This window comes from Coregonus lavaretus (assembly GCF_964263955.1).
Source record: "Coregonus lavaretus genome assembly, chromosome: 1".
Taxonomy (NCBI): Eukaryota; Metazoa; Chordata; class Actinopteri; order Salmoniformes; family Salmonidae; genus Coregonus; species Coregonus lavaretus.
In genome coordinates this window covers 1,724,457-1,748,789 of record NC_139988.1, presented here as the reverse complement: position 1 = coordinate 1,748,789, position 24,333 = coordinate 1,724,457, and the positions used below count along the sequence as shown (strand labels likewise).

At 42.9% G+C, this 24,333-nt stretch overlaps 1 pseudogene across 1 annotated transcript in view; it reads right to left on the bottom strand.

Moving 5' to 3' along the window:
* The window catches only part of LOC311127370, a 367,179-nt pseudogene that overhangs the window by 23,788 nt on the left and 319,058 nt on the right, over positions 1–24,333 (bottom strand). The window contains exons 40-45 of the transcript in view: positions 19,668–19,712; positions 15,681–15,731; positions 15,224–15,268; positions 13,077–13,103; positions 9,381–9,434; positions 5,873–5,921 (exon numbers count right to left, since the gene is read on the bottom strand). The product of the transcript in view is annotated as an uncharacterized misc_RNA (transcript). The remainder of the gene's footprint in view (positions 1–5,872; positions 5,922–9,380; positions 9,435–13,076; positions 13,104–15,223; positions 15,269–15,680; positions 15,732–19,667; positions 19,713–24,333) is intronic.

Below are 24,333 nucleotides of genomic sequence, written 5' to 3'. Positions count from 1 at the left end.
TCACTGGGTATAGTATTACATCTGAAGTACTGTTCACTGGGTATAGTATTACATCTGAAGGACTGTTCACTAGGTATAGTATTACATCTGAAGGACTGTTCACTGGGTATAGTATTATATATGAAGGACTGTTCACTGGGTATAGTATTACATCTGAAGGACTGTTTACTTGGTTTACATCTGAAGGACTGTTCACTGGGTTTACATCTGAAGGACTGTTCACTGGGTTTACATCTGAAGGACTGTTCACTAGGTATAGTATTACATCTGAAGGACTGTTCACTGGGTATAGTATTACATCTGAAGGACTGTTCAGTAGGTATAGTATTACATCTGAAGAACTGTTCACTGGGTATAGTATTACATCTGAAGGACTGTTCACTAGGTATAGTATTAACAGCGGAGTCACTCACCACCTTCCGGAGGCATTTGAAACCCCACCTCTTTAAGGAATACCTGGGATAGGATAAAGTAATCCTTCTACCCCCCCCCCCCCCCCCAAAAATTGTAAAGTGGTTATCCCACTGGCTATAGGGTGAACGCACCAATTGGTGAGTCGCTCTGGATAAGAGCGTCTGCTAAATGACGTAAATGTGCCCTTGAGCAAGGCACCTAACCCTAATTGCTCCTGTAAGTCGCTCTGGATAAGAGCGTCTGCTAAATGACTAAAATGTAAATGTAAATATTACATCTGAAGTACTGTTCACTGGGTATAGTATTACATCTGAAGGACTGTTCACTAGGTATAGTATTACATCTGAAGTACTGTTCACTGGGTATAGTATTACATCTGAAGGACTGTTCACTAGGTATAGTATTACATCTGAAGGACTGTTCACTGGGTATAGTTTTATATATGAAGGACTGTTCACTGGGTATAGTATTACATCTGAAGGACTGTTTACTTGGTTTACATCTGAAGGACTGTTCACTGGGTTTACATCTGAAGGACTGTTCACTGGGTTTACATCTGAAGGACTGTTCACTAGGTATAGTATTACATCTGAAGGACTGTTCACTGGGTATAGTATTACATCTGAAGGACTGTTCACTAGGTATAGTACTTCATCTGAAGGACTGTTCACTGGGTATAGTATTATATATGAAGGACTGTTCACTGGGTATAGTATTACATCTGAAAGCCTGTTCACTGGGTTTACATCTGAAGGACTGTTCACTGGGTTTACATCTGAAGGACTGTTCACTGGGTTTACATCTGAAGGACTGTTCACTAGGTATAGTATTACATCTGAAGGACTGTTCACTGGGTATAGTATTACATCTGAAGGACTGTTCACTAGGTATAGTATTACATCTGAAGGACTGTTCACTGGGTATAGTATTACATCTGAAGGACTGTTCACTGGGTTTACATCTGAAGTACTGTTCACTGGGTATAGTATTACATCTGAAGGACTGATCACTGGGTATAGTGTTACATCTGAAGGACTGTTCACTGGGTATATTATTACATCTGAAGGACCGTTCACTAGGTATAGTATTACATCTGATGTACTGTTCACTGGGTATAGTATTACATCTGAAGTACTGTTCACTGGGTATAGTATTACATCTGAAGTACTGTTCACTGGGTATAGTATTACATCTGAAGTACTGTTCACTGGGTATAGTATTACATCTGAAGTACTGTTCACTGGGTATAGTATTACATCTAAAGTACTGTTCACTGGGTATAGTATTACATCTGAAGTACTGTTCACTGGGTATAGTATTACATCTGAAGGACTCTTCACTAGGTATAGTATTACATCTGAAGGACTGTTCACTGGGTATAGTATTATATATGAAGGACTGTTCACTGGGTATAGTATTACATCTGAAGGACTGTTCACTGGGTTTACATCTGAAGGACTGTTCACTGGGTTTACATCTGAAGGACTGTTCACTGGGTATAGTATTACATCTGAAGGACTGATCACTGGGTATAGTATTACATCTGAAGGACTGTTCACTGGGTATAGTATTACATCTGAAGGACTGTTCACTAGGTATAGTATTACATCTGAAGGACTGTTTACTGGGTATAGTATTACATCTGAAGGACTGTTCACTGGGTATAGTATTACATCTGAAGGACTGTTTACTTGGTTTACATCTGAAGGACTGTTCACTGGGTTTACATCTGAAGGACTGTTCACTGGGTTTACATCTGAAGGACTGTTCACTAGGTATAGTATTACATCTGAAGGACTGTTCACTGGGTATAGTATTACATCTGAAGGACTGTTCAGTAGGTATAGTATTACATCTGAAGGACTGTTCACTAGGTATAGTATTACATCTGAAGTACTGTTCACTGGGTATAGTATTACATCTGAAGGACTGTTCACTAGGTATAGTATTACATCTGAAGTACTGTTCACTGGGTATAGTATTACATCTGAAGGACTGTTCACTGGGTTTACATCTGAAGTACTGTTCACTGGGTATAGTATTACATCTGAAGGACTGTTCACTGGGTATAGTATTACATCTGAAGGACTGTTCACTAGGTATAGTATTACATCTGAAGGACTGTTCACTGGGTATAGTATTACATCTGAAGGACTGTTCACTGGGTTTACATCTGAAGGACTGTTCACTAGGTATAGTACTTCATCTGAAGGACTGTTCACTGGGTATAGTATTATATATGAAGGACTGTTCACTGGGTATAGTATTACATCTGAAAGCCTGTTCACTGGGTTTACATCTGAAGGACTGTTCACTGGGTTTACATCTGAAGGACTGTTCACTGGGTTTACATCTGAAGGACTGTTCACTAGGTATAGTATTACATCTGAAGGACTGTTCACTGGGTATAGTATTACATCTGAAGGACTGTTCACTAGGTATAGTATTACATCTGAAGGACTGTTCACTGGGTATAGTATTACATCTGAAGGACTGTTCACTGGGTTTACATCTGAAGTACTGTTCACTGGGTATAGTATTACATCTGAAGGACTGATCACTGGGTATAGTATTACATCTGAAGGACTGTTCACTGGGTATATTATTACATCTGAAGGACCGTTCACTAGGTATAGTATTACATCTGATGTACTGTTCACTGGGTATAGTATTACATCTGAAGTACTGTTCACTGGGTATAGTATTACATCTGAAGTACTGTTCACTGGGTATAGTATTACATCTGAAGTACTGTTCACTGGGTATAGTATTACATCTGAAGTACTGTTCACTGGGTATAGTATTACATCTGAAGTACTGTTCACTGGGTATAGTATTACATCTGAAGTACTGTTCACTGGGTATAGTATTACATCTGAAGGACTCTTCACTAGGTATAGTATTACATCTGAAGGACTGTTCACTGGGTATATTATTATATATGAAGGACTGTTCACTGGGTATAGTATTACATCTGAAGGACTGTTCACTGGGTTAACATCTGAAGGACTGTTCACTGGGTTTACATCTGAAGGACTGTTCACTGGGTATAGTATTACATCTGAAGGACTGATCACTGGGTATAGTATTACATCTGAAGGACTGTTCACTGGGTATAGTATTACATCTGAAGGACTGTTCACTAGGTATAGTATTACATCTTAAGGACTGTTTACTGGGTATAGTATTACATCTGAAGGACTGTTCACTGGGTATAGTATTACATCTGAAGGACTGTTCACTAGGTATAGTATTACATCTGAAGGACTGTTCACTGGGTATAGTATTACATCTGAAGGACTGTTCACTAGGTATAGTATTACATCTGAAGGACTGTTCACTGGGTATAGTATTACATCTGAAGGACTGTTCACTAGGTATAGTATTACATCTGAAGGATTGTTCACTGGGTTTACATCTGAAGTACTGTTCACTGGGTTTACATCTGAAGGACTGTTCACTGGGTATAGTATTACATCTGAAGGACTGTTCACTAGGTATAGTATTACATCTGAAGGATTGTTCACTGGGTTTACATCTGAAGTACTGTTCACTGGGTTTACATCTGAAGGACTTTTCACTGGGTATAGTATTACAGTATCTCACAAAAGTGAGTACACCCCTCACATTTTTGTAAATATTTGAGTATATCTTTTCATGTGACAACACTGAAGAAATGACACTTTGCTACAATGTAAAGTAGTGACTGTACAGCTTGTATAACAGTGTAAATTTGCTGTCCCCTCAAAATAACACAACACACAGCCATTAATGTCTAAATCGCTGGCAACAAAAGTGAGTACACCCCTAAGTGAAAATGTCCAAATTGGGCCCAAAGTATCAATATTTTGTGTGGCCACCATCATTTTCCAGCACTGCCTTAACCCTCTTGGGCATGGATTTCACCAGAGCTTCACAGGTTGCCACTGGAGTCCTCTTCCACTCCTCCATGACGACATCACGGAGCTGGTGGATGTTAGAGACCTTGCACTCCTCCACCTTCCGTTTGAGGATGCCCCACAGATGCTCAATAGGGTTTGGTCTGGAGACATGCTTGGCCAGTCCATCACCTTTACCCTCAGCTTCTTTAGCAAGGCAGTGGTCGTCTTGGAGGTGTGTTTGAGGTCGTTATCATGTTGGAATACTGCCCTGCGGCCCAGTCTCCGAAGGGAGGGGATCATGCTCTGCTTCAGTATGTCACAGTACATGTTGGCATTCACGGTTCCCTCAATGAACTGTAGCTCCCCAGTGCCGGCAGCCCCAGACCATGACACTCCCACCACCATGCTTGACTGTAGGCAAGACACACTTGTCTTTGTACTCCTCACCTGGTTGCCGCCACACACACTTGACACCATCTGAACCAAATAAGTTTATCTTGGTCTCATCAGACCACAGGACATGGTTCCAGTAATCCATGTCCTTCGTCTGCTTATCTTCAGCAAACTGTTTGCGGGCTTTCTTGTGCATCATCTTTAGAAGAGGCTTCCTTCTGGGACGACAGCCATGCAGACCAATTTGATGCAGTGTGCGGCGTATGGTCTGAGCACTGACAGGCTGACCCCCCACCCCTTCAACCTCTGCAGCAATGCTGGCAGCACTCATACGTCTATTTCCCAAAGACATCCTCTGGATATGACGCTGAGCACGTGCACTCAACTTCTTTGGTCGACCATGGCGAGGCCTGTTCTGAGTGGAACCTGTCCTGTTAAACCGCTGTATGGTCTTGGCCACCGTGCTGCAGCTCAGTTTCAGGGTCTTGGCAATCTTCTTATAGCCCAGGCCATCTTTATGTAGAGCGACACTTATTCTTTTCAGATCCTCAGAGAGTTCTTTGCCATGAGGTGCCATGTTGAACTTCCAGTGACCAGTATGAGGGAGTGTGAGAGCGCTGATACCAAATTTAACACACCTGCTCCCCATTCACACCTGAGACCTTGTAACACTAACGAGTCACATGACACCGGGGAGGGAAAATGGCTAATTGGGCCCAATTTGGACATTTTCACATAGGGGTGTACTCACTTTTGTTGCCAGTGGTTTAGACATTAATGGCTGTGTGTTGAGTTATTTTGAGGGGACAGCACATTTACACTGTTATACAAGCTGTACACTCACTACTTTACATTGTAGCAAAGTGTCATTTCTTCAGTGTTGTCACATGAAAAGATATAATCAAATATTTACAAAAATGTGAGGGGTGTACTCACTTTTGTGAGATAATGTACATCTGTTCATATGAAGCTTCGTTCACTGGGGATACTATTACAGTATAACTGTGTTCTGTCTGTGTCATTTCTTATAGGTTTGGGAAGTCCATGTCCATGACATGTCTTTCATTTCCTCAGATAGCCACCATGTTTTATGTACCCTTGTCATAAAAGTGCAACAAAAGAGCGTGAAGAAATGGAAGGTTCACATCATCCTTCTGTTGTGTGCAGATGAATAAAAGTCGTACTTACTGAAGGTCCAGGTATTCCAGGGGTTCCAGGCATCCCCAGATCACCCTACAAGACAACATACAGCCTTGGTATACATTTACCTATAGCAACATACAGCCTTGGTATACATTTACCTATAGCAACATACAGCCTTGGTATACATTTACCTATAGCAACATACAGCCTTGGTATACATTTACCTATAGCAACATACAGCCTTGGTATACATTTACCTATAGCAACATACAGCCTTGGTATACATTTACCTATAGCAACATACAGCCTTGGTATACATTTACCTATAGCAACATACAGCCTTGGTATACATTTACCTATAGCAACATACAGCCTTGGTATACATTTACCTATAGCAACATACAGCCTTGGTATACATTTACCTATAGCAACATACAGCCTTTTATACAACTCAAACCTATAGCAACATACAGCCTTTTATACAACTCAAACCTATAGCAACATACAGCCTTTTATACAACTCAAACCTATAGGAAGATACAGCCTTTTATAGAACTCAAACCTATAGAAAGAAACAGCCTTTTATACAACTCAAACCTATAGCAACATACAGCCTTGGTATACATTTACCTATAGCAACATACAGCCTTTTATACAACTCAAACCTATAGCAACATACAGCCTTTTATACAACTCAAACCTATAGGGAGATACAGCCTTTTATACAACTCAAACCTATAGCAACATACAGCCTTTTATACAACTCAAACCTATAGCAACATACAGCCTTTTATACAACTCAAACCTATAGGAAGATACAGCCTTTTATAGAACTCAAACCTATAGAAAGAAACAGCCTTTTATACAACTCAAACCTATAGCAAGAAACAGCCTTTTATACAACTCAAACCTATAGCAACATACAGCCTTTTATAGAACTCAAACCTATAGAAATATACAGCCTTGTTACAGTATGTACAGTGCATTCGGAAAGTATTCAGACCCCTTGATTTTGTCCACATTTTGTTACTTTACAGCCTTATTCTAAAATGGATTAAATTGTTTTTTCCCCCTCATCAATCTACATACAATACCCCATAATGACAAAAGCAAAACAGGTTTTTAGACATTTTAGCAAATGTATTAAAAATAAAAAACTGAAATATCACATTTACATAAGTATTCAGACCCTTTACTCAGTACTTTGTTGAAGCACCTTTGGCAGTGATTACAGCCTCGAGTCTTACATTTTTACATTTTAGTCATTTAGCAGACGCTCTTATCCAGAGCGACTTACAGTTAGTGAGTGCATACATTTTCATACTGGGCCCCCGTGGGAAACAAACCCACAACCCTGGCGTTGCAAGCGCCATGCTCTACCAACTAAGCTACAGGGGCCTTCTTCTTATTGGGTATGATGCTACAAGCTTGGCACACCTGTATTTGGGGAGTTTCTCCCATTCTTCTCTGCATATCCTCTCAAACTCTGTCAGGTTGGATGGGGAGCGTCGCTGCACAGCTATTGTCAGGTCTCTCCAGAGATGTTAGATCGGGTTCAAGTCCGGGCTCTGGTTAGGCCACTCAAGGACATTCAGAGAATTGTCCCGAAGCCACTGCTGTGTTGTCTTGGCTGTGTGCTTTCGGTCGTTGTCCTGTTGGAAGGTGAACTGTCACCCCAGTCTGAGGTCCTGAGCGCTCTGGAACAGGTTTTCATCAAGGATCTCTCTGTACTTTGCTCCGTTCATCTTTGCCTCGATCTTGACTAGTCTCAAAGTCCCTGCTGCTGAAAAACATCCCCACAGCATAATGCTGCCACCACCATGCTTCACCGTAGGGATGGTGCCAGGTTTCCTCCAGATGTGATGATTGGTATTCAGGCCAAACAGTTTAATCTTGCTTTCATCAGACCAGAGAATCTTGTTTCTCATGGTCTGAGAGTCTTTAGGTGCCTTTTGGCAAGCGGTCTGTCAAGCGGGCTGTCATGTGCCTTTTACTGAGGAGTGGCTTCCGTCTGGCCACTCTACCATGAAGGCCTGATTGGTGGAGTGCTGCAGAGATGGTTGTCCTTCTGGAAGGTTCTCCCATCTCCACAGAGGAACTCTAGAGCTCTGTCAGAGTGACCATCAGGTTCTTGGTCACCTCCCTGACCAAGGCCCTTCTCCCTCGATTGCCCAGTTTGGCCGAGCGGCCAGCTCTAGGAAGAGTCTTGGTGGTTCCAAACTTCTTCCATTTAAGAATGATGGAGGCCACTGTGTTCTTGGGGATCTTCAATGCTGCAGAAATATTTTGATACCCTTCCCCAGATCTGTGCCTCGACACAATCCAGTCTCTGAGCTCTATGGACAATCCCTTCGACCTCATGGCTTGGTTTTTGCTCTGACATGCACTGCCAACTGTGGGACCTTATATAGACAGGTGTGGCTTTTACAAATCATGTCCAATCAATTGAATTTAACACAGGTGGACTCCAATCAAGTTGTAGAAACATCTCAAGGATGATCAATGAAAACAGGATGCAACTGAGCTCAATTTCAAGTCTCATAGCAAAGGGTCTGAATACTTATGTAAATTAGTAAAAATGTCTAAAAACCTGTTTTAGCTTTGTCATTATGGGGTATTGTGTGTGTGTTTTTTTTTTAAAATCCATTTTAGAATAAGTCTGTAACGTAACAAAATGTGGAAAAAGTCAAGGGGTCTGAATACTTTCCGAAGGCACTGTAAGTCAAACCTATAGCACTTCACCCTACAGAACAAGACACATCTTCATTTTATAACTGAAATAGACATAGAACTAGTTATACAACTATATCATCTACAAACCAAATCACCATGAGGTTTGAAGCAAGAACAGAGACAGACAGAAAAGTTAAATGGGGAAGCATCATGGTTATGTTTACGCATCTCTTAGGACTTGTCTTTAAAAGCCCATTCTGAGACTATTCTATTATAGTCCATATAGTTTTACTCAGACATACATAACCTCTTCCTGAAGTGTTGCTGTGGATCTATCATAAACAAACTCTCCTTAACCTTCAGTGTCAAAATAAAAGCAACAGTGTTGAGCACTTAGCCATTTCTCTGTAATATGCGGTGAGTGTGAGTCTGAACGATATCGCCATAACTCTTTGACGACAGCTCCCTGAAAGAAGGACAAACACAGAACCCGTGCTAGCCTTGACATCTAGATTAAGACCTAGAGGTGTGAGGGATGTTACACAGACAAATGGAGCAGTAACCACCATCCTGACCTCTTCTACATCAGGCTGCTACAGTATGTTACTGACGGTAGTGTCATGGTATCTATTCCACTTTCCCCACTGTCTTGCTAAACTGAACCACAGGCCTACAGTAACTGTGCTCTGATTTATTTTCAGCACGGTTTCAGAAACGATGGTTTCCAGGCCAGAGCAGCTCAGTTCATCTTGGCTCAGCTCAGTAGTGGAAAAAGGATAACTAGCAGGCTAGGGGTATAATGATCAATGTTATCTGGTCAGGTCATGCAGGATGAGGACATGTGAAAAGGCTACAGGTGGGCTGTACGTGGCTTACCTTGGCTCCAGGTAGTCCTTCTAGTCCAGGTAAACCCATGGCTCCTGGATCTCCCTGGAACATAACACAGAGTAGTTAGTCTAGGACAGAGGGAGAGAGAGAGAGAGAGAGAGAGAGAGAGAGAGAGAGAGAGAGAGAGAGAGAGAGAGAGAGAGAGAGAGAGAGAGAGGGAGAGAGAGAGAGAGAGAGAGAGAGAGAGAGAGAGAGAGAGAGAGAGAGAGGGGGGGAGAGAGAGAGAGAGAGAGAGAGAGAGAGAGAGAGAGAGAGAGAGAGAGAGAGAGAGAGAGAGAGAGAGAGAGAGAGAGAAAGAGAGAGAGAGAGAGAGAGAGAGAGAGAGAGAGAGAGAGAGAGAGAGAGAGAGAGAGAGAGAGAGAGAGAGAGAGAGAGAGAGAGAGAGAGAGAGAGAGAGAGAGAGAGAGAGAGAGAGAGAGAGAGAGAGACAGAGAGAGAGAGAGAGAGAGAGAGAGAGAGAGAGAGAGAGAGAGAGAGAGAGAACTGACTGTATGGAGTTAATGATGGAGAACAAGGCATGTACAGTTGGTTTAGGAGATCAGCTTTCAAAACAGTAGACTCTGATAATGATACGTTTTTACTGTCTTTAAGTCTTTAGCTCTATCTCTCATTGTAGGCAGTCAGCAGCTCATTTGGGGCTTTCTCCTTTACTACAGTAGAAATACACATCCCTTCTCCCCCTTCTATTGGTCTGGTCTATCTCCTTTACTACAGTAGAAATACACATCCCTTCTCCCCCTTCTATTGGTCTGGTCTATCTCCTTTACTACAGTAGAAATACACATCCCTTCTCCCCCTTCTATTGGTCTGGTCTATCTCCTTTACTACTGTAGAAATACACATCCCTTCTCCCCCTTCTATTGGTCTGGTCTATCTCCTTTACTACTGTAGAAATACACATCCCTTCTCCCCCTTCTATTGGTCTGGTCTATCTCCTTTACTACTGTAGAAACACACATCCCTTCTCCCCCTTCTATTGGTCTGGTCTATCTCCTTTACTACTGTAGAAATACACATCCCTTCTCCCTCTTCTATTGGTCTGGTCTATCTCCTTTACTACAGTAGAAATACACATCCCTTCTCTCCCTTCTATTGGTCTGGTCTATCTCCTTTACTACAGTAGAAATACACATCCCTTCTCCCCCTTCTATTGGTCTGGTCTATCTCCTTTACTACAGTAGAAATACACATCCCTTCTCCCCTTTCTATTGGTCTGGTCTATCTCCTTTACTACAGTAGAAATACACATCCCTTCTCTCCGTTCTATTGGTCTGGTCTATCTCCTTTACTACAGTAGAAATACACATCCCTTCTCCCCCTTCTATTGGTCTGGTCTATCTCCTTTACTACAGTAGAAATACACATCCCTTCTCTCCGTTCTATTGGTCTGGTCTATCTCCTTTACTACAGTAGAAATACACATCCCTTCTCCCCCTTCTATTGGTCTGGTCTATCTCCTTTACTACAGTAGAAATACACATCCCTTCTCCCCCTTCTATTGGTCTGGTCTATCTCCTTTACTACAGTAGAAATACACATCCCTTCTCTCCGTTCTATTGGTCTGGTCTATCTCCTTTACTACAGTAGAAATACACATCCCTTCTCCCTCTTCTATTGGTCTGGTCTACCTCCTTTACTACAGTAGAAATACACATCCCTTCTCCCCCTTCTATTGGTCTGGTCTATCTCCTTTACTACAGTAGAAATACACATCCCTTCTCTCCGTTCTATTGGTCTGGTCTATCTCCTTTACTACAGTAGACATACACATCCCTTCTCCCTCTTCTATTGGTCTGGTCTATCTCCTTTACTACAGTAGAAATACACATCCCTTCTCCCCCTTCTATTGGTCTGGTCTATCTCCTTTACTACTGTAGAAATACACATCCCTTCTCCCCCTTCTATTGGTCTGGTCTATCTCCTTTACTACAGTAGAAATACACATCCCTTCTCTCCCTTCTATTGGTCTGGTCTATCTCCTTTACTACTGTAGAAATACACATCCCTTCTCCCCCTTCTATTGGTCTGGTCTATCTCCTTTACTGTAGAAATACACATCCCTTCTCCCCCTTCTATTGGTCTGGTCTATCTCCTTTACTACAGTAGAAATACACATCCCTTCTCTCCATTCTATTGGTCTGGTCTATCTCCTTTACTACAGTAGAAATACACATCCCTTCTCCCCCTTCTATTGGTCTGGTCTATCTCCTTTACTACTGTAGAAATACACATCCCTTCTCCCCCTTCTATTGGTCTGGTCTATCTCCTTTACTGTAGAAATACACATCCCTTCTCCCCCTTCTATTGGTCTGGTCTATCTCCTTTACTACAGTAGAAATACACATCCCTTCTCCCCCTTCTATTGGTCTGGTCTATCTCCTTTACTACAGTAGAAATACACATCCCTTCTCCCCCTTCTATTGGTCTGGTCTTGCTCTATGTACCATGGAGAACTGGTATTACACTCTACTGTAGGACCAAGGCCTGCTATTCCTCTGCTCTGACATAGATGGATGGGGCAGGTAATTGTCACATGTAGATTGTCATGAATAACATAGTGTGGCTTAGAGTGGAATGGGACAGATCGGGACCGCCGCCGGGGATCAGCTGTGGCGAGAAGGATTGTGGCAATTTTGTGTGTGTGTGTGTGTGTGTGTGTTTGTGTGTGTGTGTTTGTGTGTGTGTGTGTATGTGCGTATGTGAGACGGATTGGGACACTTGGCTATGTGTGTGTGTGTGTGTGTGTGTGTGTGCGCGCGAGATGGATTGGGGCAATTCCACCGACCGAGCCGCAGCACCAGGAACCGCAGCTCACACAATTTATTCAAATGTCAAATTAACATCCCCGGTGAAAAATCGCACCGCAGCAAAACAATAAAAAATGCAATTGGCCCCACGAGGATGGAGAGAGAGACAGAGAATTCAAGTTGATACCAGAAGAGAGGATTTTAATTGTTTCTATTCCTCAATGTGTGTGTGTGTGTGTGTGTGTGTGTGTGTGTGTGTGTGTGTGTGTGTGTGTGTGTGTCTGAGAGAGTCTGTGTGTGTTTGTGTGTGTGTGTTTGTGTGTCTGAGAGAGTCTGTGTGTGTGTGTGTGTGTGAGTGTGTGAGAGAGAGAGAGACAGTGTGTGTGTCTCTCTCACTCTCTTAGTGTGTGTGCATGTTCTCACACACGTGTGTGTGTGTGTGTGCGCGCGTGGGAATTACAGTAGACATTACAGAGAGCAGAGAGGGTTCATGGTCTCCCACAGGCAAGACAATATGGCACAGTCATTTGATTCTGGCAAGAGGAGACGTGATCATTCTATTATTTTGTGTTCCCAGCTCCAGAGTGGAGGGACTTATGTTGACGTGAACCATAGAGACTGTATTGGAGAACAGACCTGGGTTCAAATACTATTTGAAATCTTTCAAATACTTTGAGCGTTTGCTTTAGCCTGTCTGCAGTGCAGGACGGGAGGGTTTAGCAGTTCTACGACCCTTCTATTGGTTCCATTGCCAGTCAAACTCAATCAAGCCCAGATAAAGTACTTCAAATGATTTCGAATAGTATTTGAACCCAGGTGTGTTGGAAAGCTCCCTCAGCTAAGTCTCCCTTGTCAGCTCTGTTGGACTGCATATGAAAACAGGTGAGAAACACTTCAAATCAAATATGTTCCCTAGAATGAAAAGATTTCAACTCACCACTCTTCCCTCATCTCCTTTGGGGCCCTATGCAGAAAGAAGAGACAGTGGAAGGCAATCACTCCAACTACATAAGACCTTTTAAGAAATTTATAAAATCTTTTAAGAGATTTTCAACTGGGTTAACGTTTTTGTAGTTAAGACTTTTAGCATCAATTACTTTTACTTTTGGTAAGTGTCAAGTTTAATAAAGGATATGACTGTACTGTTTATATACACTGGCAGTTATACAGTTATAGTCATAAAGTCAGAGTTATTGTCAATAAAAGTTAAGAGCGTGCAAAAATGTAAACATATAGAGACAAAAATCGAACAGCAAAATCTGATCGGATTGAGACCAAAATGGAGATATTGTGGTGAGGAATAATTTTCTGTAGCCTGTTGCTTTCATTGTTCTCTATTTGAAATTGTCATTTTCATTTTTTCTTAATACTTCTAGAATGAATTGAATAAAATGTTTTATTAGGATCCCCATTGGTGTCATCTAATCTTCCTAGTGTCCAACCCAGACCTAAAAAAAACATGACAAACTATTACAATTTACATTAAATATATTACATTTAAGAAAAATACATTTAACAAGTGGACATTACAAATAGTTACCTGTGCATGTTAGATACAGACAGACAGACAGACAGAGAGCACAGAGCAATGCTCCCCAGAGATTCCACTGTGGTCCCTGGGTAGGCTGCCCATTGTGCGCAGAGGAGGGTGAGTGTATTTTTTTGCAAAACAGTTGATAAGAGTTTCTCAATTCTCTTTGTGGAGCCCTGCGGGTCCTATGAGCGGAGAGTGTGTCTGTTATGAAGGAAGAGGTAAAGTCTCCTAGGGCTGCAGGTAGATTACAGACAGACTGATAAGGGCAGAGCTCGGTGGCTGTGATAAGTAAATCAGGTCACTACACCTCGCCACATAGGCACAATGGCAGAGAGAACAGCTCACACACACACTGCTGCATCTCAATGATGATGGATTGTCCTGGGGCAGCTGTTTGAGAGTCAGGCCACTCCTCAGACAGTGTGTTCAGTCTCTCTCTCTCTCTCTCTCTCTCTCTCTCTCTCTCTCTCTCTCTCTCTCTCTCTCTCTCTCTCTCTCTCTCTCTCTCTCTCTCTCTCTCTCTCTCTCTCTCTCTGTGTCAGTCTCTCTGTCAGTCTCTCCCTGGCAGTGAGCTCTCACAGAACATGACTGAGTCTAACAAGAGGGCTGGAGTCAGTGAAGGAGATGACAGTATCGTACACAGGATCTGAATGTAAGTCTGGTTCCTGACAGTACAGTACAGTACACAGGATCTGAATGCATGTCTGGTTCCTGACGGTACAGTACAGTACAGTACACAGGATCTGAATGTACAGTACCATTCAAAAGTTGGACACACCTACTCATTCAAGGGTTTTTCTATAGTTTTTCTATTTTCTACATTGTAGAATAATAGTGAAGACATCAAAACTATGAAATAACACATATGGAATCATGTAGTAACCAAAAAAAGTGTTAAACAAATTCTATATTTGAGATTCTTCAAATAGCCACCCTTTGCCTTGATGACAGCTTTGCACACTATTGGCATTCTCTCAACCAGCTTCATGAGGTAGTCACCTGGAATGCATTTCAATTAACAGGTGTGCCTTCTTAAAAGTTAATTTGTGGAATGTCTTTCCTTCTTAATGCGTTTGAGCCAATCAGTGTGTGTGTGCGTGCAACTATCTGTGTGTGTGTGTGTGTGTGTGTGTGTGTGTGTGTGTGTGTGTGTGTGTGTGTGTGTGTGTTTGTGTATGTTTGCTTTAAAGTAAGTTGTAACAGTCGGGTGATGAGACAGTAGGATGATGAGACAGTAGGGTGATGAGACAGTAGGATGATGAGACAGTAGGGTTATGAGACAGTAGGATGATGAGACAGTAGGATGATGAGACAGTAGGGTGATGAGACAGTAGGGTTATGAGACAGTAGGAGGATGAGACAGTAGGATGATGAGACAGTAGGATGATGGGATAGTAGGATGATGAGACAGTAGGATGATGAGACAGTTGGATGATGAGACAGTAGCATTATGAGACAGTAGGATGATGGGATAGTAGGATGATGAGACAGTAGGATGATGAGACAGTAGGATTATGAGACAGTAGGATGATGGATGATGAAATACTTACAGGTGCACCTGGTGCTCCAGGGGGTCCTAACATGGCTCCTCCACTCTGTGGAGAAACTAGTATTATCATCATAACATTCAACACAATAATTACATGGTATCTGATTACATGGTATCTGAATATAGAGAAACTAACAATATTACCATAACATTGAACACAATGATTAAATGGTATTTGATGATATGGTATCTGATGATATGGTATCTGATGATATGGTATCTGATGATATGGTATCTGATGATATGGTATCTGATGATATGGTATCTGCAGTAGCCTATATAGGGGAATGTGGTAAACTTTGAGGGTCACCATATAGATGCTCAACAAACAATCAATAGACTATGAGTATTATGTCAACTATACAACTGTGGACTTTATACCCACTGTGATGCTAGTTGCATTGACAACAACACCTGACTCACCAAGGTGATGAGGATGAGTACAGTGACGTTCTTACCTGCAGTTTGTATAGACTGCTCATCCCATTTCCCTCCACATAGGGGACACCCTGCAAACACACACATCTCCTCCATTAACACCCTGCAAACACACACATCTCCTCTGTTAACACCCTGCAAACACACACATCTCCTCCATTAACACCCTGCAAACACACACATCTCCTCCATTAACACCCTGCAAACACACACATCTCCTCCGTTAACACCCTGCAAACACACACATCTCCTCCGTTAACACCCTGCAAACACACACATCTCCTCCGTTAACAGCCTGCAAACACACACATCTCCTCCATTAACACCCTGCAAACACACACATCTCCTCCGTTAACACCCTGCAAACACACACATCTCCTCTGTTAACACCCTGCAAACACACACATCTCCTCTGTTAACACCCTGCAAACACACACATCTCCTCCGTTAACACCCTGCAAACACACACATCTCCTCCGTTAACACCCTGCAAACACACACATCTCCTCCGTTAACACCCTGCAAACACACACATCTCCTCCGTTAACACCCTGCAAACACACACATCTCCTCCATTAACACCCTGCAAACACACACATCTCCTCCGTTAACAGCCTGCCTCATTGCCCCGTGGGGGTTCTATGGCTTCTAGCCTAACACACTCCTAAAGGTGTGTGTGTGTGTGTGTGTGTGTGTGTGTGTGTGTGTGTGTGTGTGTGTGTGTGTGTGTGTGTGTGTGTGTGTGTGTGTGTGTGTGTGTGTGTGTGTGTGTGTGTGTGTGTGTGTGTGTGTGTGTGTGTGTGTGTGTGTGTGTGTGTGTGTGTGTGTGTGTGTGTGTGTGTGTGTGTGTGTGTGTGTGTGTGTGTGCGTGCGTGCGCGCGTGTGCGTGCGCGCGTGTGTGTGAGTGAGTGTATGTTCTCTATGTCTCTCGCCTTACACTCCTAAAGGTCTGTGTGTTTGAGTGTTTTCTGTGTCTCTAGTCTAACAGTCAGTCCTGTAGTCCTGGACCAGAAAGACTGTATTACTTTGTTAAGCCTTTAAATGCTACATTGGAGAGATCAATATCTGTGGCTGCCTAGTGATCACTGCATGGGAGAGATCAATATCTGAAGCTGCCTGGTGATCACTGCATGGGAGAGATCAATATCTGAAGCTGCCTGGTGATCACTACATGGGAGAGATCAATTCTGAAGCTGCCTGGTGATCACTACATGGGAGAGATCAATTCTGAAGCTGCCTGGTGATCACTGCATGGGAGAATATCTGAAGCTGCCTGGTGATCACTACATGGGAGAGATCAATTCTGAAGCTGCCTGGTGATCACTACATGGGAGAGATCAATTCTGAAGCTGCCTGGTGATCACTACATGGGAGAGATCAATATCTGGGGCTGCCTGGTGATCACTACATGGGAGAGATCAATATCTGGGGCTGCCTGGTGATCACTACATGGGAGAGATCAATATCTGGGGCTGCCTGGTGATCACTACATGGGAGAGATCTATATCTGGGGCTGCCTGGTGATCACTACAGGGAGAGATCAATATCTGAGGCTGCCTGGTGATCACTACATGGGATCTGAAGCTGCCTGTGATCTACTGAAGATCAATATCTGTGATCTGCATGGAGATCATATCTGATCATATCCTGGTGATCACTACATGTCATGAGATATCGCTGCCTGGTGATCACTGCATGGGAGAGATCAATATATGGGGCTGCCTGGTGATCACTACATGGGAGAGATCAATATCTGGGGCTGCCTGGTGATCACTACATGGGAGAGATCAATATCTGGGGCTGCCTGGTGATCACTACATGGGAGAGATCTATATCTGGGGCTGCCTGGTGATCACTACATGGGAGAGATCTATATCTGGGGCTGCCTGGTGATCACTACATGGGAGAGATCTATATCTGGGGCTGCCTGGTGATCACTACATGGGAGAGATCTATATCTGGGGCTGCCTGGTGATCACTACATGGGAGAGATCTATATCTGGGGCTGCCTGGTGATCACTACATGGGAGAGATCTATATCTGGGGCTGCCTGGTGATCACTACATGGGAGAGATCTATATCTGGGGCTGCCTGGTGATCACTACATGGGAGAGATCTATATCTGGGGCTGCCTGGTGATCACTACATGGGAGAGAACTATATCTGGGGCTGCCTGGTGATCACTACATGGGAGAGATCTATATCTGGGGCTGCCTGGTGATCACTACATGGGAGAGATCAATATCTGGGGCTGCCTGGTGATCACTAAACAAAAGAGGAGAGTAGTAACACTTGTTTAACCCTCCGGCCTCTGAAGATTCAAACAGTACGGATGAGTCCCAAATTGCACTCCATCCCCTATATAGTGCATCACTTTTGACAAGGGCTCATAGGGCTAAGGTAAAAAGTAGTGCACTATATAAGGACAAGGGTGCCTTTATGGACGCAGCCTAACTACTGTATCTGGGAAAATAGTGTAGCAGAACACATTGATTTAAAGAGATGGAGGCTAGGAGCAGCATCTACAGGAGTAGCCTGGATATACGAGTGGTAGTCTGGATAGTCCTCCCTGACTACCGTTTATGGGGCCAGTGTGTGGGAGGGTGTGTGTGTGTGTGCTTTTTAATGTATGTGTGTGTATGTTGTGTGTGTGTGTGTGTGTGTGTGTGCCTTGGAGGATTCAATGAATTATAGATCTGTAATAATAAAGCTAGCTGGTGTGTGTGTGTGTGTGAGTGTGTGTGTGTGTGTGTGTGTGTGTGTGTGTGTGTGTGTGTGTGTGTGTGTGTGTGTGTAGCCCCCAATCTCCTCTCCACTACTCAGTGTATGTGCAGTCTGTCATCAGTGTTTGATCTGAGGCAAAGCTAAATGGCTGCAAGACAGCGCTAAACTAACCACACTGATGTTCACAGTGTCAGAGTATCTACAGGTGAACAGGTTTTAAGTTTGTAGGAAGTCTGTGGCCCTAAGCTTATGCTAGATTAGCGCAACGTAAATAATTTACAGTATAGAAGTTCATTCATTCACCCTCTCCTCCAACACAGCAAGTGGGTTGTATTAAGTAGGCAGAAAACGGAAGAAAACACTCCATAACGGAGTGAAACAGGGAAGTACTATCTTGGTTTGTGTCCAATAAGAAACACTCCATAACGGAGTGAAACAGGGAAGTACTATCTTGGTTTGTGTCCAATAAGAAACACTCCATAACGGAGTGAAACAGGGAAGTACTATCTTGGTTTGTGTCCAATAAGAAACACTCCATAACGGAGTGAAACAGGGAAGTACTATCTTGGTTTGTGTCCAATAAGAAACACTCCATAACGGAGTGAAACAGGGAAGTACTATCTTGGTTTGTGTCCAATAAGAAACACTCCAAAACGGAGTGAAACAGGGAAGTACTATCTTAGTTTGTGTCCAATAAGAAACACTCCTTTTCGTTTTGTAACAGGTCCGTGCTGAGTCAATAACATTTCCAGGAAGGAAATAACAGAAAAACATTCTCTCAAGTAGACGGAAGAAAACATGGTGGCCTTCAAAGCAATAAGCCAATCTCACTGTACTTTTAAATGATGTGTTGTGTGACCAGCCATTCAAAAGTACACTAGTAATTGGCTAATGTACCTTGAACTGGTCTCATCATTCACAGTCATGAAAGTGGTTGACACATCTCACCAATGACTCACTAAAACTGATAATAACATGACCTTCAATGAGATCCTAATATTCACTAGACACAACCCTGCATGAACTCCTTGTGTATTTCTGCTGAGTCATATGTTGAGATATGTCAAGCATCTCAACAGTGAGTCACAACACTGAGAAGATTTCAATTAGGATTGTGTTGTGTCACCATCCATTCAAAAGTACACTAGTAATTGGCCAATGTACCTCGAAATGGTCATTCATCATTCATGAAACTGTTGACACATCTCACCAATCACTCAACAACACACAAACACCATCTGTACACACACAGAGAGATCTCAGTGATGCTCTGGATAACTTACTGGGGGGCCTGGTAGACCTGGTATTCCAGGGGATCCTTCACTGCCCTGTAGGACACACACACACACACACACACACACACACACACACACACACACACACACAGACACACAGGCACACACACACACACACACACACAGACACACACACAGACACACACACAGACACACACACACACACAGACACACACACACAGACACACACAGACACACAGACACACGCCGCACACACACACAGACACATGCACACACACACACACACACACACACACACAGACACACACAGACACACACACACAGACACACGCACACACACACACAGACACATACACACACACACACACACACACACAGACACACACAGACACACACACACGCACACATACACAGACACACGCACACACACACAGACACACACTCACAGACACACGCACGCACGCACACAAACGCACACACGCACGCACGCACACACACACATACAAACACACACACACGCACACACACACACAGACACATACACACACACACACACACACAGACACACACAGACACACACACACGCACACATACACAGACACACGCACGCACACAAACGCACACACGCACGCACGCACACACACACACACACATACAAACACACACACACGCACACACATACACAGAACATACCATCAGAGGGATAATGCTTTCCAATCAGGTCAACTGGGGAAGACATCTCTTCAGTTAAGATCCCAATAATCTAACAGTACCTCTTTACCCAGATTTACCCACACATTAGACACAGTTATAATCATACTAATAATAATAATAATAATAATAATAATATGCCATTTAGCAGACGCTTGGGACATGGCATGACTGATAAAACAATGCTATTGCAGAGGTACAGAATTTGAGAAGAGAGAGATACTAGCTCTGTTGAATTGGAGATAGATTGGGGGTAAGGCCCTGCGATAAACTAGTGTCCTGTACAGGGGGTGTACTTGTACGCTACAGAAACAGGAGATATTCTCCTGCTCCTATGAGCTGTTCCGGCTCGCACAGGCCAAGCCTTTTGCAAGGCTACTTAATTGGCACAGAGGACGCCATCCCAATCCATTGACAAGACTAGGCCTCTCATTCTTTCAACAACAAAACTGAAGAGAAATCCTTAAGGTATTACACGCTTTTGAAGAAACAAACAAGATTCCTGAGCACTACAATACTCCATTATTGATGCTCTTTGAGATAGCACTAAATAAGCCATAAGGCATTGTTTTTTATCTTAGACTATCAGAACAGCTGTTGGCATGTCAGGGCACATGCAGTCAGTAACTGAAATGGTTCCATGAATTAAACATGACCCTGTATGTACTAACTGTCTATGTTTAGAACATGAAATAGAAATGTTTACACACACCTTGCACAGTCTTCACATTTCGCTGCCTTAAAATTCTATGTAAAAAGGGATTGAATTAGATTTTTTTCCTACAGATCTACTCCACCTTTTGCAGTATTTTTTCTCTATATACAGTGAGGGAAAAAAGTATTTGATCCCCTGCTGATTTTGTACGTTTGCCCACTGACAAAGACATGATCAGTCTATAATTTTAATGGTAGGTATATTTGAACAGTGAGAGACAGAATAACAACAAAAAAATCCAGAAAAACGCATGTCAGAAATGTTATAAATTGATTTGCATTTTAATGAGGGAAATAAGTATTTGACCCCTCTGAAAACATGACTTAGTACTTGGTGGCAATCACAGAGGTCAGATGTTTCTTGTAGTTGGCCACCAGGTTTGCACACATCTCAGGAGGGATTTTGTTCCACTCCTTTTTGTAGATCTTCTCCAAGTCATTAAGGTTTCGAGGCTGACGTTTGGCAACTCGAACCTTCAGCTCCCTCCACAGATTTTCTATGGGATTTTGGTCTGGAGACTGGCTAGGCCACTCCGGGACCTTAATGTGCTTCTTCTTGAACCACTCCTTTGTTGCCTTGGCCGTGTGTTTTGGGTCATTGTCATGCTGGAATACCCATCCACGACCCATTTTCATACTGGCCCCCCGTGGGAATCGAACCCACAACCCTGGCGTTGCAAATGCCATGCTCTACCAACTGAGCTACACGGGACTATATACAGTGAGGAGAACAAGTATTTGATACACTGCCGATTTTGCAGGTTTTCCTACTTACAAAGCATGTAGAGGTCTGTAATTTTTATCAAAGGTACACTTCAACTGTGAGAGACGGAATCTAAATAATAAATGTAATAAAATGTATATATATATATACACATATATACACACATACATACGTATACATTCATATACAGAAGGATCTGGAGAAGGTCTGTATGGAGGAGTGGGCCAAAATCCCTGCTGCAGTGTGTGCAAACCTGGTCAAGACCTACAGGAAACGTATGATCTCTGTAATTGCAAACAAAGGTTTCTGTACCAAATATTAAGTTCTGCTTTTCTGATGTATCAAATACTTATGTCATGCAATAAAATGCAAATTATTACTTAAAAATCATACAATGTAATTTTACAGACCTCTACATGCTTTGTAAGTAGGAAAACCAGCAAAATCGGCAGTGTATCAAATACTTGTTCTCCCTATCCTTTAAAAAAATCTCCCTTTATTACTTCCCAACCCCACCACCCCTTCCCTAATTGGAGTAAACTAGTGAACAACAATGCTTAGGCCTCTACTTCCAGCTTATACATACTATATACATTTTATGGACACAGTCAATTTTACAATAATTATATTTTGTATTTTGTTTGTTTTTACTCCTGAACTTCCTCTAACCTCAACCTCTTCATCATGTTCATGACTTGCAGTATTACTAAATGCCATTGTTGCAAACAGAATCGATGATTTGCAGTGAACTTTTTAACACAGTCTTCCTTCCTTCTTTCACTTTCATACAGGCCAGTAATGTGGAGTGAATGCAATGTTTTTGATCCCTTTGTATTTTCAAGTATTATGGTGGCATGGGGAGTATGAAAGGATCAGAATAAATATGAAAGGAGCAAAGCCCAGGTAAAAAGTTAGAGGAAATACTGCCTCAGTCTTCTGAATACCTAACCCTGGGATAGAGTTACATGTTTCTGTGGGACAATTGCACACATGTTTATGCCAAGGACACAACAGAATGGCTTTCCAATAGGTGTTGAGTGTTCCTGAGTGGTCTAGTCTCTGTCCTGTTAAAAAAAATCTGAGACAAAGTTTAAATATTGCTGTCCATCAACGATTCTCAACCAAATGTACTGTTTTACAAAAACAATGGATATTAGGTACACCAGTTTATTAGGTACACCAACCTGTTAACCAAAATGGTTCACTCCTACAGACAGTGAGTCATGTGGCCGTGGCTTGCAATATAAAGCAGCAGACAGGCATCGAGGCATTCAATTACTGTTCGATTGAATGGCTCACATCAACACCATCATCCCGGAAACCCTAGACCCACTTCAATTCACATACCGCCCCAACAGATCCACAGATGATGCAATCTCAATCGCACTCCACACTGCCCTTTCCCACCTGGACAAAAGGAACACCTATGTGAGAATGCTGTTCATTGACTACAGCTCAGCGTTCAACACCATAGTGCCCACAAAGCTCATCACTAAGCTAAGGACCCTGGGACTAAACACCTCCCTCTGCAACTGGATCCTGGACTTCCTGACGGGCCGCCCCCAAGTGGAAAGGGTAGGTAACAACACATCTGCCATGCTGATCCTCAACACAGGGGCCCCTCAGGGGCACGTGCTTAGTCCCCTCCTGTACTCCCTGTTCACCCACAACTGCGTGGCCAAGCACGACTCCAACACCATCATTACGTTTTTTGACGACACAATGGTGGTAGGCCTGATCACCGACAAGGATGAGACAGCCTATAGGGAGGAGGTCAGAGACCTGGCAGTGTGATGCCAGGACAACAACCTCTCCCTCAATGTGAGCAAGACAAAGGAGATGATCGTGGACTACAGGAAAAGGAGGGCCGAACAGGCCCCCATTCACATCGACAGGGCTGTAGTGGAGTGGGTCGAGGGTTTGAAGTTCCTTTCTGTCCACATCACCAACAAACTATCATGGTCCAAACACACCAAGAAAGTCGTGAAGAGGGCACGACAATGCCTTTTCCCCCTCAGGAGACTGAAAAGATTTGGCATGTGTCCCCAGATCCTCAAAAAGTTCTACAGCTGCACCATTGAGAACATCCTGACCGGTTGCATCACCGCCTGGTATGGCAACTGCTCAGCATCCGACCGTAAGGCGCTAAAGAGGATAGTGCGTACAGCCCAGTACATCAATGGGGCCAAGCTTCCTGCCATCCAGGACCTCTATACCAGGCGGTGTCATCGTTACAGTGTATTCGAAAAGTATTCAGACCCCTTTATTTTTTCCACATTTTGTTACTTTACAACCTTATTCTAAAATGGATTAAATTGTTTTTTTCCTCATCAATCTACACACAATACCCCATAATGACAAAGCAAAAACTGTTTTTTAGAAATGTTTGCTAATTTATAAAATAAAATAAACTGAAATATGACATTTACATAAGTATTCAGACCCTTTACTCAGTACTTTGTTGAAGCACCTTTGGCAGCGATTACAGCCTCAAGTCTTCTTGGGTATGATGCTACAAGCTTGGAACACCTGTATTTGGGGAGT